Source organism: Lepidochelys kempii, unplaced genomic scaffold, assembly GCF_965140265.1.
Source record: "Lepidochelys kempii isolate rLepKem1 unplaced genomic scaffold, rLepKem1.hap2 scaffold_37, whole genome shotgun sequence".
Taxonomy (NCBI): Eukaryota; Metazoa; Chordata; order Testudines; family Cheloniidae; genus Lepidochelys; species Lepidochelys kempii.
Window position 1 is genome coordinate 508,546 of NW_027333638.1, and position 12,202 is coordinate 520,747.

General features: G+C 49.9%; 1 protein-coding gene and 1 non-coding gene across 2 annotated transcripts in view; one reads left to right on the top strand and one right to left on the bottom strand.

Moving 5' to 3' along the window:
* Nucleotides 1–12,202, bottom strand: part of LOC140904590 (uncharacterized) — a 565,656-nt gene that overhangs the window by 186,264 nt on the left and 367,190 nt on the right.
* TRNAM-CAU (transfer RNA methionine (anticodon CAU)) lies at nt 5,800–5,872 on the top strand. Its single transcript has one exon. It is a non-coding gene; the product is annotated as a tRNA-Met (tRNA).

The window sequence follows — 12,202 nt, forward strand, 5'->3', positions numbered from 1 at the left end:
GGCAGAAGGGTTACACGGAGCGAGGGTGGGCAGGAAGCCGCCTTAGCCCCCTTGTGCTGCCGGTGATGGCGGTGGGGGTTTCCGGGCCCTTTTAAATTGCCCGGGGGCAGCAGGCGGGGCTGGGGGAGACACCGGGCCCCGGACTTTGGTGGAGCCAGGCCCCCGTGCTCTTATGTTGCTGGAGCATGGGCACCAGGGGCCCAGATGAGGCACCTCCCCTGCGGCTGGAGGAGCATGGGTGCTAATCCACGTTTTGGCGGGTTGGTTTTTGGAGGGTTAAATGAAGGCAGCCTCTGCTCTGGGCTCGCCCAGTTTCAGGGCCTGACGCTGCTTTGCACAACGATGAATCTCGGAACAGGCCAGCAATGAAATGACGGCAGAACCTGAGGAACGAAAAGCCTCTGGGTTCGTCTGTGAGCCTTGACGCCGAACGGGAGCCGTAATTTGACTCGCTTTGTGACTGCGGCCGGTAAAATGTCAGGACAAAGTCATCCCAGTGATTGTGACACTGGGTTTGAGGCGGCTTTGGTCTTATTAAAATTTAACTAGCATGGAACACTTGTGTTTTTAAAGGTGGATTCCCCAAGCAATCCCAAGTTGTTCTTCCCAGAGCTGGGTGATGGTGGGCAGCAGGGGATCTCCCCAGTCTGTGGGGGAATCTCTCTGGGCCCCACTGTTAGTTCTCCAGCCTTTCTCCCCCTAACCACACACACCCCTCCCCCACCCATTATCAATGCTTTACAGCGACCCCTCCCTCCCCTTATGGGATACAGACTCTTGGTGACAGACATTGACTGGGGCTCCCCTCTGCATGGCCCCAATGGGGAAGGAAAGGGACCGATGGGGGAGGAAGAAGACGGGCAGAAGGAGTCAAATGGGTCTAAACCAGAATAGAGGAGATTTTCTTCCTGTTAAAATGGACTGGAGTCTCATTGCTGGAAAGCCACAGCTTGAGTGAGGTTTGAACCGGCAGCCTTTCAATTGCCAGGCAAAGGTGCGAACCACAGAGACGGATCACGGCCGACGTCCCAGCGCTGTCCAAGGAGCCCCTGCAGGGGTGCAAGTGGTTAGTGCAAAGGGCAATATTGCTGGGGTTGTGAGTTCAAGCCTTCCCTGCAGCCCTGGTTTCTATTACCCCATGGAGCTACACCAGCTTGCTTGTCCTAATTCACATGGAAAGTGCCATGAGAGGAAGGTCTGAAATGTGGACGTTGGTGCAAAGCTTGGGACCCCCCACCAATGCTGCCACTAGCTGTGGATGGGTTGCTCAGGGGCAGGGAGAATTGATTTCTTTGCTGCTGAGAAAGCTGCCAGGACGGGTCTGTGGGCACCAGAGCTCCCCGCTTCTTCCAGCACATGCCAGGCTCTGTCACTCCTGGAGGAGGGTCATAGAATCATAGAAGATCAGGGTTGGAAGGGCCCTCAGGAGGTATCTAGTCCAACCCCCTGCCCAGAGCAGGACCAACCCCAACTAAATCATCCCAGCCAGGGCTTTGTCAAGCCTGACCTTAGAAACTTCTAAGAAAGGGGATTCCACCACTTCCCTAGGTAATGCATTCCAGTGTTTCACCACCCTCCTAGTGAAAAAGTTTTTCCTAATATCCAACCTAAATCTCCCCCACTGCAACTTGAGACCATTACTCCTTGTCCTGTCATCTGCTATCACTGAGAATAGTCTAGATCCATCCTCTTTGGATCCACCTTTCAGGTAGTTAAAAGCAGCTATCAAATCCCCCTTCATTCTTCTCTTCCATAGACTAAACAATCCCAGTTCCCTCAGCCTCTCCTCATAACTCATGTGTTCCAGTCCCCTCATCATTTTTGTTGCCCTTCGCTGGACTCTCTCCAATTTTTCCACATTCTTCTTGTAGTGTGGGGCCCAAAACTGGACACAGTACTCCAGATGAGGCCTCACCAATGTCGAATAGAGGGGAATGATCACATCCCTTGATCTACTGGCAATGCTTCTACTTATACACCCCTAAATCATAGAATCATAGAATACCAGGGTTGGAAGGGACCCCTGAAGGTCATCTAGTCCAACCCCCTGCTCGAAGCAGGACCAATTCCCAGTTAAATCATCCCAGCCAGGGCTTTGTCAAGCCTGACCTTAAAAACCTCTAAGGAAGGAGATTCTACCACCTCCCTAGGTAACGCATTCCAGTGTTTCACCACCCTCTTAGTGAAAAAGTTTTTCCTAATATCCAATCTAAACCTCCCCCACTGCAACTTGCCATTGGCCTTCTTGGCAACAAGGGCACACTGCTGACTCATATCCAGCTTCTCGTCCACTGTCACCCCTAGGTCCTTCTCTGCAGAACTGCTGCCAAGCCATTCGGTCCCTAGTCTGTAGCGGTGCATTGGATTCTTCCATCCTACGTGCAGGACTCTGCACTTGTCCTTGTTGAACCTCCTCAGATTTCTTTTGGCCCAATCCTCCAATTTGTCTAGGGCCCTCTGTATCCTATCCCTACCCTCCAGCATATCTACCACTCCTCCCAGTTTAGTGTCATCCACAAATTTGCTGAGAGTGCAATCTACACCATCCTCCAGATCATTAATGAAGATATTGAACAAAACCGGCCCCAGGACCGACCCTTGGGGCACTCCGCTAGATACCGGCTGCCAACTAGACATGGAGCCATTGATCACTACCCGTTGAGCCCAACAATCTAGCCAGCTTTCTATCCACCTTATAGTGCATTCATCCAGACCATACTTCTTTAAATTGCTGGCAAGAATACTGTGGGAGACCGTGTCAAAAGCTTTACTCAAGTCAAGGAACAACATGTCCACTGCTTTCCCCTCATCCACAGAGCCAGTTATCTCGTCATAGAAGGCAATTAGATTAGTCAGGCATGACTTGCCCTTGGTGAATCCATGCTGACTGTTCCTGATCACTTTCCTCTCCTCTAAGTGCTTCAGAATTGATTTCTTGAGGACATGCTCCATGATTTTTCCAGGGACTGAGGTGAGGCTGACTGGCCTGTAGTTCCCAGGATCCTCCTTCTTCCCTTTTTGAAAGATGGGCACTACATTAGCCTTTTTCCAGTCTTCCGGGACTTCCCCCGATCGCCATGAGTTTTCAAAGATAATAGCCAATGGCTCTGCAATCACATCTGCCAATTCCTTTAGCACTCTCGGATGCAGCTCATCTGGCCCCATGGACTTGTGCACGTCCACTTTTTCTAAATAGTCCCGAACCACTTCTTTCTTCACAGAGGGCTTGCCACCTCCTCCGAATGTTGTGCTGCCCAGTGCAGTCGTCTGGGAGCTGACCTTGTTCGTGAAGACAGAGGCAAAAAAAGCATTGAGTATGTTAGCTTCTTCCACATCCTCTGTCACTAGGTTGCCTCTCTCATTTAGTAATGGGCCCACAGTTTCCTTGGCTTTCTTCTTATTGCCAAAATACCTGAAGAAACCCTTCTTGTTACTCTTAACTTCGCTCGCTAGCTGCAACTCCAGGTGTGATTTGGCCTTCCTGATTTCACTTCTGCATGCCTGAGCAATATTGATATACTCATCCGTGGTCATTTGTCCAATCTTCCACTTCTTGTAAGCCTCTTTTTTGTGTTTAAGATCAGCAAGGATTTCTCTGTTAAGCCAAGCTGGTCGCCTACCATATTTACTATTCTTTCTACACATCGGGATGGTTTGTCTCTGTAACCTCAATAAGGATTCTTTAAAATACAGCCAGCTCTCCTGGACTCCTTTCCCCCTCATGTTATTCTCCCAGGGGATCTTTCCCATCCATTCCCTGAGGGAGTCAAAGTCTGCTTTTCTGAAGTTCAGAGTCCGTATTCTGCTGCTTTCCTTTCCTCCTTGTGTCAGGATCCTGAACTCGACCATCTCATGGTCACTGCCTCCCAGGTTCCCATCCACTTTTGCTTCCCCTATTAATTCTTCCCTGTTTGTGAGCAGCAGGTCAAGAAGAGCTCTGCCCCTAGTCGGTTCCTCCAGCACTTGCACCAGGAAATTGTCCCCTACAGTTTCCAAAAACTTCCTGGATTGTCTGTGCACCGCTGTATTGCTCTCCCAGCAGATATCAGGATGATTGAAGTCGCCCATGAGAACCAGGGCGTGCCATCTTGTAGCTTCTGCGAGTTGCCGGAAGAAAGCCTCATCCACCTCATCCCCCTGGTCTGGTGGTCTACAGGAGACTCCCACCACTGCATCACTCTTGTTGCTCAGGCTTCTAAACTTAATCCAGAGACTCTCAGGTTTTTCTACAGTTTCATTCTTGAGCTCTGAGCAGTCATACTGCTCCCTTACATACAGTGCAACTCCCCCACATTTTCTGGCCTCCCTGTCCTTCCTGAACAGTTTATATCCATCCATGACAGCACTCCAGTCATGCGAGTTATCCCACCAAGTCTCCGTTATTCCAATCACATCATAATTCCCTGACTTGGCCAGGATCTCCAGTTCTCCCTGCTTGTGTCCCAGGCTTTGTGCATTTGTATATAGGCACTTGAGATAACCCGCTGATCGCCCCTTGTTCTCAGTGTGAGGCAGGAGCCCTCCCCTCTCACACGCTCCAGCTCGTGCTTCCTCCCGGTATCCCGCTTCCCCACTTACCTCAGGGCTTTGGTCTCCTTTCCCTGGTGAACCTAGTTTAAAGCCCTCCTCACTAGGTTAGCCAACCTGCTCACGAAGATGCTCTTCCCTCTCTTCGTTAAGTGGAGCCCGTCTCTGCCTAGCATTCCTCCTACTTGGAACACCATCCCATGGTTGAAGAATCCAAAGCCTTCTCTCCGACACCACCTGTGCAGCCATTCTTGGACTTCCACGATTTGACGGTCTCTACCCCGGCCTTTTCCTTCCACGGGGAGGATGGACGAGAACACCACTTGCACCTCAAACTCCTTTATCCTTCTTCCCAGAGCCACGTAGTCTGCAGTGATCCGCTCAAGGTAATTCTTGGCAGTATCATTGGTGCCCACGTGGAAAAGCAGGAAGGGGTAGCGATCCGAGGGCTTGATGAGTCTCGGCAGTCTCTCCATCACATCGCGAATCTTAGCCCCCAGCAAGCAGCAGACTTCTCTGTTTTCCCGGTCAGGGTGGCAGATAGATGACTCAGTCCTCCTGAGAGAGTCCCCGACCACCACCACCCACCTCCTTCTCTTGGGAGTGGTGGTCGTGGAACCCCCAACCCTAGGACAGTGCATCTCATTCCTTTCAACTGGTGGAGTCTCCTTCTGCTCCCTTCCCCCAGACGTATCATCTGGGTCACTCCCCGCAATGGTACCTGTGGAGAGAACATGAAAATGGTTACTTACCTGTGTCCGCTTTGCTGGTCCATGGACTTTCCCCCTTCTTCTTCTGGAGGTCACATGTTGCCAGATTTCTTCACAGTCCTCCTGTCCCTGCTGCGCAGCCTGCTCTGAATCTTCAGAACCTTGTACCCATAGAAGCATATCCTGACGTCTGTCCAGGAAATCTTCAGTTTCTCTTATGCAACGCAGGGTCGATACGTGTTGCTCCAGACCTTGAACCTTCTCTTCCAATATGGAGACCAGCTTGCACTTTGTACAGACAAAGTCGCTTCTGTCCTCTGGAAGAAAGACAAACATGGCACATCCAGTGCAGGTCACAACAGTTGAACACTCCCCATCCATATTACCTTCCTACTATGAGCTTCCTCCGGAGATGCAGTAATGCCTCAGAGAAGTCGTTAGGGTGTAAGCCTCAGTGGGCTCACTCCAGGTGAACTCCCAGGCAAACTCCTGCCATTTGCTGCTCAGCTGGTTCCCCGCTGCTCAGCTGGTTCTATAAGCACCGAGCCTAAAGCTCTTCCAAGCCTTCTTAGCGCAGCGGGCAGCACATCAGTCTCATAATCTGAAGGTCCTGAGTTTAAGCCTCAGAGAAGGCAACTCTTCTTGCTCCCTGCTTTAGATTTTCTAACGTAAATCAGAGTAAAAAAGACTAGAACTGAGTGGTTTCTAGACACCCTCCCATCCATCTAACACACACACACAGACTTTTCTAACGGTACGTGTACAGTATGAAATTAGTTCAAAATTATTCGGTTCGAAATTTCGGGAGCTATTTTAGACATTCAGGCTTCGGTGTCCCCACTGAAGCACGTGAATTCAGCAGAGTGCATCCACAGTACCGAGGCTAGCATCGAACGTCGGAGCGGGTGCACCGTGGGTCGCTATCCCACAGTTCCCGCAGTCCCTGCCGCCCACTGGAATTCTGGGTAACGCTCCCAGTGCACAATGGGGCAAAAACATTCTTGCGGGTGTTTCTGGTGCGTGTCATCAGGAACCTAGGGCGGGCAATCGTTTCACGCCTTTTTGGCATGCAGACGCCATACTGCTTTCAGCAGACGGTGCACCGCTTGCTCTCCTGCAACTATGAATCCGCCTCTCATTTCCTCTTCCCTTCCGATGTAATCTCTACTATCTGCTCTTTCTCTTCCTCATCGAACTCTTCTGCCTCCAACTCTGCTCTCCCGCTGGTGCCACGCTTCCGAGCTTCTCCGGGTTGTCTGTCCTGGGCTCCCGCCTCCGTGAAAACCACGGAAGACAACCATTTCCGCCTTTCTTCGGCTACCACGAACCAAACAGCACCTCTTCCCCTGCCAATCTGCTCTCCTACATTTCGCGCCCGTTTTCCAGGATTACCCGTGCAGGCGCCATGGAGCCCGCTCAGATCTCCGCTGCAGTTTTAAGCATTTTAAATACCTCGCGCATTATCCAGCAGTATGTGCAGTCCCTGCAAAACAGGGCGAGGAAACGACGACCGTGCGATTACTATACTGATGAGGACATGGACAAAGATGGCACGGCGTGTGGCAATTGGGAGATCATGGTGGCGCTGTGCCAGGTTCATGCCGTGGCACGCCAATTCTGGGCCCAGGAAACAAGCACAGACTGCTGGGGCCTCATTGTGTTGCAGGTGTGGGATGATTCCCAGTGGCTGAGAAACTTTTGTATGCGTAAGGGCCACTTTCATGGAGCTTTGCGACTTGCTGTCTCCTGCCCTGAAGTGCAAAGACACCAAAATGAGAGCCGCCCTCACAGTTGAGAAGTGAGTGGCCATAGCCCTGCGGAAGCTTGCAACGCCTGACATCTAGCAATCAGTCGGGAATAAGTTTAGAGTGGGCAAATCTTCTGTGGGGCCTGCTGTGATCCAAATAGCCAACACAATCATTGATCAGCTGCTATCAAGGGTCGTGACTTTGGGAAATGTGCAGACCAGTGTGGATGGCTTTCATGCGCTGGGGTTCCCTGACTGCGGCGGGGCGATAGACATAACGCATATCCCTCTCTTGGCCCCGGAACAGCGGGGCGGCCACTACATAAACCGCAAGGGGTACTCTTCCATGGTGCTGCAAGGCCTGGTGGATCACAAGGGACGTGGCGAAAGGGATGCACAAACAATCCAGTTGGGCCATTGCCCACAAGCTAACCCCAAGCAGCTTGGACTCCTGATGACTGTGATGCTGAGGTTCCTTAGACCCCTGTTCATATTTCAGACCCCAGCCGGTGCAGCATCCCTGCCCAACCACTCACCATCTGCCCCAGGAGAACAAGCTGGTGGGCTGCATCCACAGGCAGGTAGTTTATGCCGCTCCCCTCAGAGCAGCAGCCACAGCTGTGCAGCTAATCCCCACATCTGGTTGCTGGGGATCCAGCTGGATTGTTTGGGCATCCCTTTCAAGACTTGCCCTCAACAACCTGGCAGCCCCTAGCTTTCTCATTGCTCTGTGGTTGTTTGCTCTGTGAAAGGGGCCTCTAGGAATTGGTATTTCCAGAGACATTAAAGAATCATAAAGGAGAAGGAAAAGTTAATGCCTTAGAAAAGTCTGTGTGTCTGTATTAGATGGATGGGAGGGTGTCTAGAAACCACTCTGCTCTCGTCTTTTTTCTCTGATTTGCAGTGGTAATCAAGGTCGGCCATTGCCAGCAGTTGACAAGAACATGTGAGAACAGTGGGGGCGGGAAATAAAGATGGGGAAATAGTTTTACTTTGTGTAATGACCCATCCACTCCCAGTCTTTATTCAAGCCTAAGTTAACTGTATCCAGTTTGCAAATTAATTCCAATGATCACTACAAAAGGTTCCCCCCACCCCACCCGGCTCTCCTCCTGGTAATAGCTCACCTTACCTGATCACTCTCATGACAGTGTGTAGGGTAACCCCCATTGTTTCATGTTCTCTGTGTATAGGAGTCTCCCCACTGTATTTTCCACTGCATGCATCTGATGTAGCTCACGAAAGCTTATGCTCCAATAAATTTGTTCGTCTCTAAGGTGCCACAAGTCCTCCTGTTCTTACTCATGGTGTTGTATCCCCATAGTGTGGCCGTTTGGTGTCAGTCCTTTTAAATAAACAATGAGTTTTTTTCATAGAAACCATATTTTCCTCATACAGACACAGGAGTAGATTAATCTACAAAGGGAAGGTGATTCCAAGGCAGTTCCGGAGGGAGAAGGGAACGTTTTCAGCATCACTAAATTATTGTGTTGTACCTCACACACACACAGAGTGACAATAAACTCAATTAACTGAGCTACCAACACACTGCACAGGAATGAAATAAACAACTTTATGTTCAAGGAGTTCGGTGCATGTAAATAATACTAAAAATATGTTTTGGGCAACGCATAGAAAAGTCATTGTATTGTACAACCCATTTGATATAGTTAACACACCACATAATATTTAACGAAATTAAGAACGATGTGCTTATAAATTAACATGTTGTGCCATTTACACACGCACAAGACCTAGAAAAAACTGAATTATTTGAGCTTCCAACATTTCCACTTTCTCACAGCATGTTAGACCCCCTGCTTTAAATGAAATATGTCTAAAGGCCAGATGTATGAAAGAATTGTCTCGTTCTGTATTTCTTAGCTTTTATCTCAAAAGGTAATAGCCTCATAATCTCCCCCAAACACCCTGGGACCTCTGCAAATTATTAAAATGCCCCTGTTCTCAGCAAGGCCACGACAGTGACCCACAGCTAGAGTGTCTAGGCCAAGCGTTCTGAAGGAGGCAAGTCAAAGATTTTCTCTCTGCTTCCCTTGGCAAGGTCTGAGTGGGAAAACAAAATCCCCCACATGGAAAGTTTTCTCCTGAGAAACCAATACTAGTCTGTTTGGGGACGTTGATTTGAATGGATTATTATTCTTCTCTTCTGATCTCTGAATTATTTCAGTTCAGTCTTTGTCCTCCAGATGTGTTGCAAGGTGTTGAATTGCGGGGGAGAGAGGCCAAGTCATGACGTCTCTTCCCCTCTTTCATAATTTCTTCCAACTTGTTAGGAAGTTCCTCTGCCTTGATGTGAGTCAAGCAGTGTCCATTGTCTCCGGGCTGTCTCGGAGGAGTCCGCATTGTACACGGTTCCTGGGAGAGTCCTTGGGAGCGTGGATACCTTCACTGGGCCAGCAGCGAGTCTGGCTCCTCCAGCGTCACACCGGAAAGGCTGGCGGTGGGCATTTCCCAGCCTCATCACATATTTCAGTGACGCACCCAGAGCAAAACTCCACCACTTCCCAGACAAGCCTAGCGCACACCATCCACCCAGGTATTAGCCTTCAACAGATCACGACTTTTACAATGATAGCTCACCAGGCCGACTCTGTACAAATCACACCTTAATTCTATGAGAGTGGTGACTATGGGGCTTCCAGGGTGCTGCTTTGAGCACAGCCTGCCACCCCTGGGCTGACACTGCAATGGAGACGTCCCCGTAGAGTCCCTCTCTCCTGGGATAAAGATGGCAGCAGGGCTGGCCTGGGTCACCTGATGTGGGCTCCTGGAGCTCAAGCTGTGGGGCTGAAAAGTGGGGTGCAGATACTGGTGTTCCTGCTGAAGCCTGGGTTTGGAAACCCTCACCCCTCATGGGACCTCAGAGATTGGGCTCAAGCCCATCTGTCTCCACTGTCATTTTATAGCCCTGCAGCCCCAGCCCCAGAAGCCTGAGTCAGCTGCCCCGGGCTCTGAGACAGGTGCCCTGGGTGTTTGAATCGCTGTGGAGACATAACGTTGGGATATGTCTACAGTGCAATGAATCACCCATGGCTGGCTGGTGTCACATTAATCAGGGTCATGTGGCTTCGGCTGAAAAGTTGCAGTGTACAAATACAAAGAAACAAGAGCAAAAACCGGTTGCCTTTATAGCTAGATAGCTATAGATACATGGCAAATAGCAACAAGAAACAGCATAGAGCTGGATCTAAAAAAATGAAAGATTAATCTTTGCTCTACGAATAATAACGACTGATAAATGGTAATATAAAAAAGGACCTGGAATTCCTTCATAATTTGACGGTTCTTGGAAGTTCCAGGCATATTGGCTAGAATTTTCGAGACACAGATTGTCAGAAAAACATAACACGCTGAGTGCTCCACCTGAAACAACAGCAAATACTGTTGCCAAGATAGATAGATACGTTGCAAAGAGCAACAAGAATCAATGTGGAGCTGAATCTGCAAAAGGGAAAGATTAATCTTGCAATACAAATAATAACGTATTAATTATTATTTTATTATGTCATAAAGGACCATGAATTCCTTCATACTTTTATCATCCTCAGGATGTTGCTGTGAATTCAGAGACATGATCGTTTTCTGGAGCAGCCATTGCAGTTTCAAAAGGAAATGCAGGCAGAAAACAAAGCAGGGAGGGTTGTGATGGGGGCGCATGAAAGCAGAGGAGGCTTGTTCCTCTTGAGTTTTCTTTCAGTTTCTCTTGTGATCGTGATGGAGGAAGCGGAAGCTTAATTTGAGTTTGTCCCCACTCCCCTCCTTCTGTCGGCGGAGTGTGTCTTCACCAGGAGTACTTCCACCGAATGAAGAGGGGCAGTGTGGGGGGGCTGAGAAACGGGGCTCTTCACTCCGCGCAGCTGCCCACTGGGAGCCCAGCTGCCCCCTGGGCTCTTGACTCCCCACCTCCTCCCTGGAGTGGGAGCCGGCCACCTGGGCTTCTTGCCTGCCTGCTCCCAGCCAGGAGTGGGGGCGGGGGCCAAGTGCCCAGGCTTCTTGGCTCCCTGCGCAGGGAGCCGGGAGCTTTCGTGCAGCAGCCCCGCGAGGAGCCAGGCAGGTGCAGCCCCGCTGGGATCAGGGAGCGGAGGGCAGCCATGAAGGGAGCCAGCCGGAAGCCATGACATTGGCAAGACAGCCAGCAGCCCCTGTGAGTAAGGCAGTGTCTACACAGACACTGGGTTGTCCTAAGGACCCCAACTTAATCCCCGTGCCTCTTGAGGAGCTGGAGTTACTATGTGGGTGTAGCAGGGCACTTACATAGATGGGACAAGGCTGTAGTGTGCACCGTGAGGTAATTAGGACAACCTAAAATGCTGTTGGCAGGCCTAACTGTGTAGTGTAGCCCAGGTTTTAATCTCCTGCTGATGGGTTATATGCTGGGTGCCTTGTTTCCTTTGCTTAGTTGTGCTTGTTCTCACACCTATCTCCTCGCTTTCCATTCCAGTTCAGGGAAGGAGAGAATAACCAAATCTTCAGGTCTGAAAAGGCAAAACATTTCTATATGACCCTTCGCAGTCAGTGAAACCTGTGGTGTGAAACGTGCCCTGGATTTTACTGCGTTTTGGTTTCTTGTCTTGTTGGTTGCTCCCGAGGAGCTGGCATGGAAATGTCCATGGAGAAGTGGAGTGGATGTGAGGTTTCTTGCTTATGAGATTTGCCTGTGTTTTGGCCTCATTGTGAGAAGGGCAAATTGGATGAGACATTGCACCTTTTCTGATGTCTGTCTGAGTTTGGAAAGTAAGTTCTTTGTTGTCCTGTTCTTCAAAAGGGAACTGAGGGAGCGGATATACACTGGCAGCTGAGAAAGCCTTAGAAGGGGACATCCAAGGCTGGGCCTGTCATAAATATAAAGGGAAGGGTAAACCCCTTTGAAATCCCTTCTGGCTAGGGGAAAGCTCCTCTCCCCTGTAAAGGGTTAAGAAGCTAAAGGTAACCTCGCTGCCACCTGACCAAAATGACCAATGAGGAGACAAGATACTTTCAAAAGCTGGGAGGAGGGAGAGAAACAAAGGGTCTGTGTCTGTCTGTATGCTGGGTCTTTGCCGGGGATAGACCAGGAATGGAGTCTTAGAACTTTTAGTAAGTAATCTAGCTAGGTATGTGTTAGATTATGATTTCTTTAAATGGCTGAGAAAAGAATTGTGCTGAATAGAATAACTATTTCTGTCTGTGTATCTTTTGTGTAACTTAAGGTTTTGCC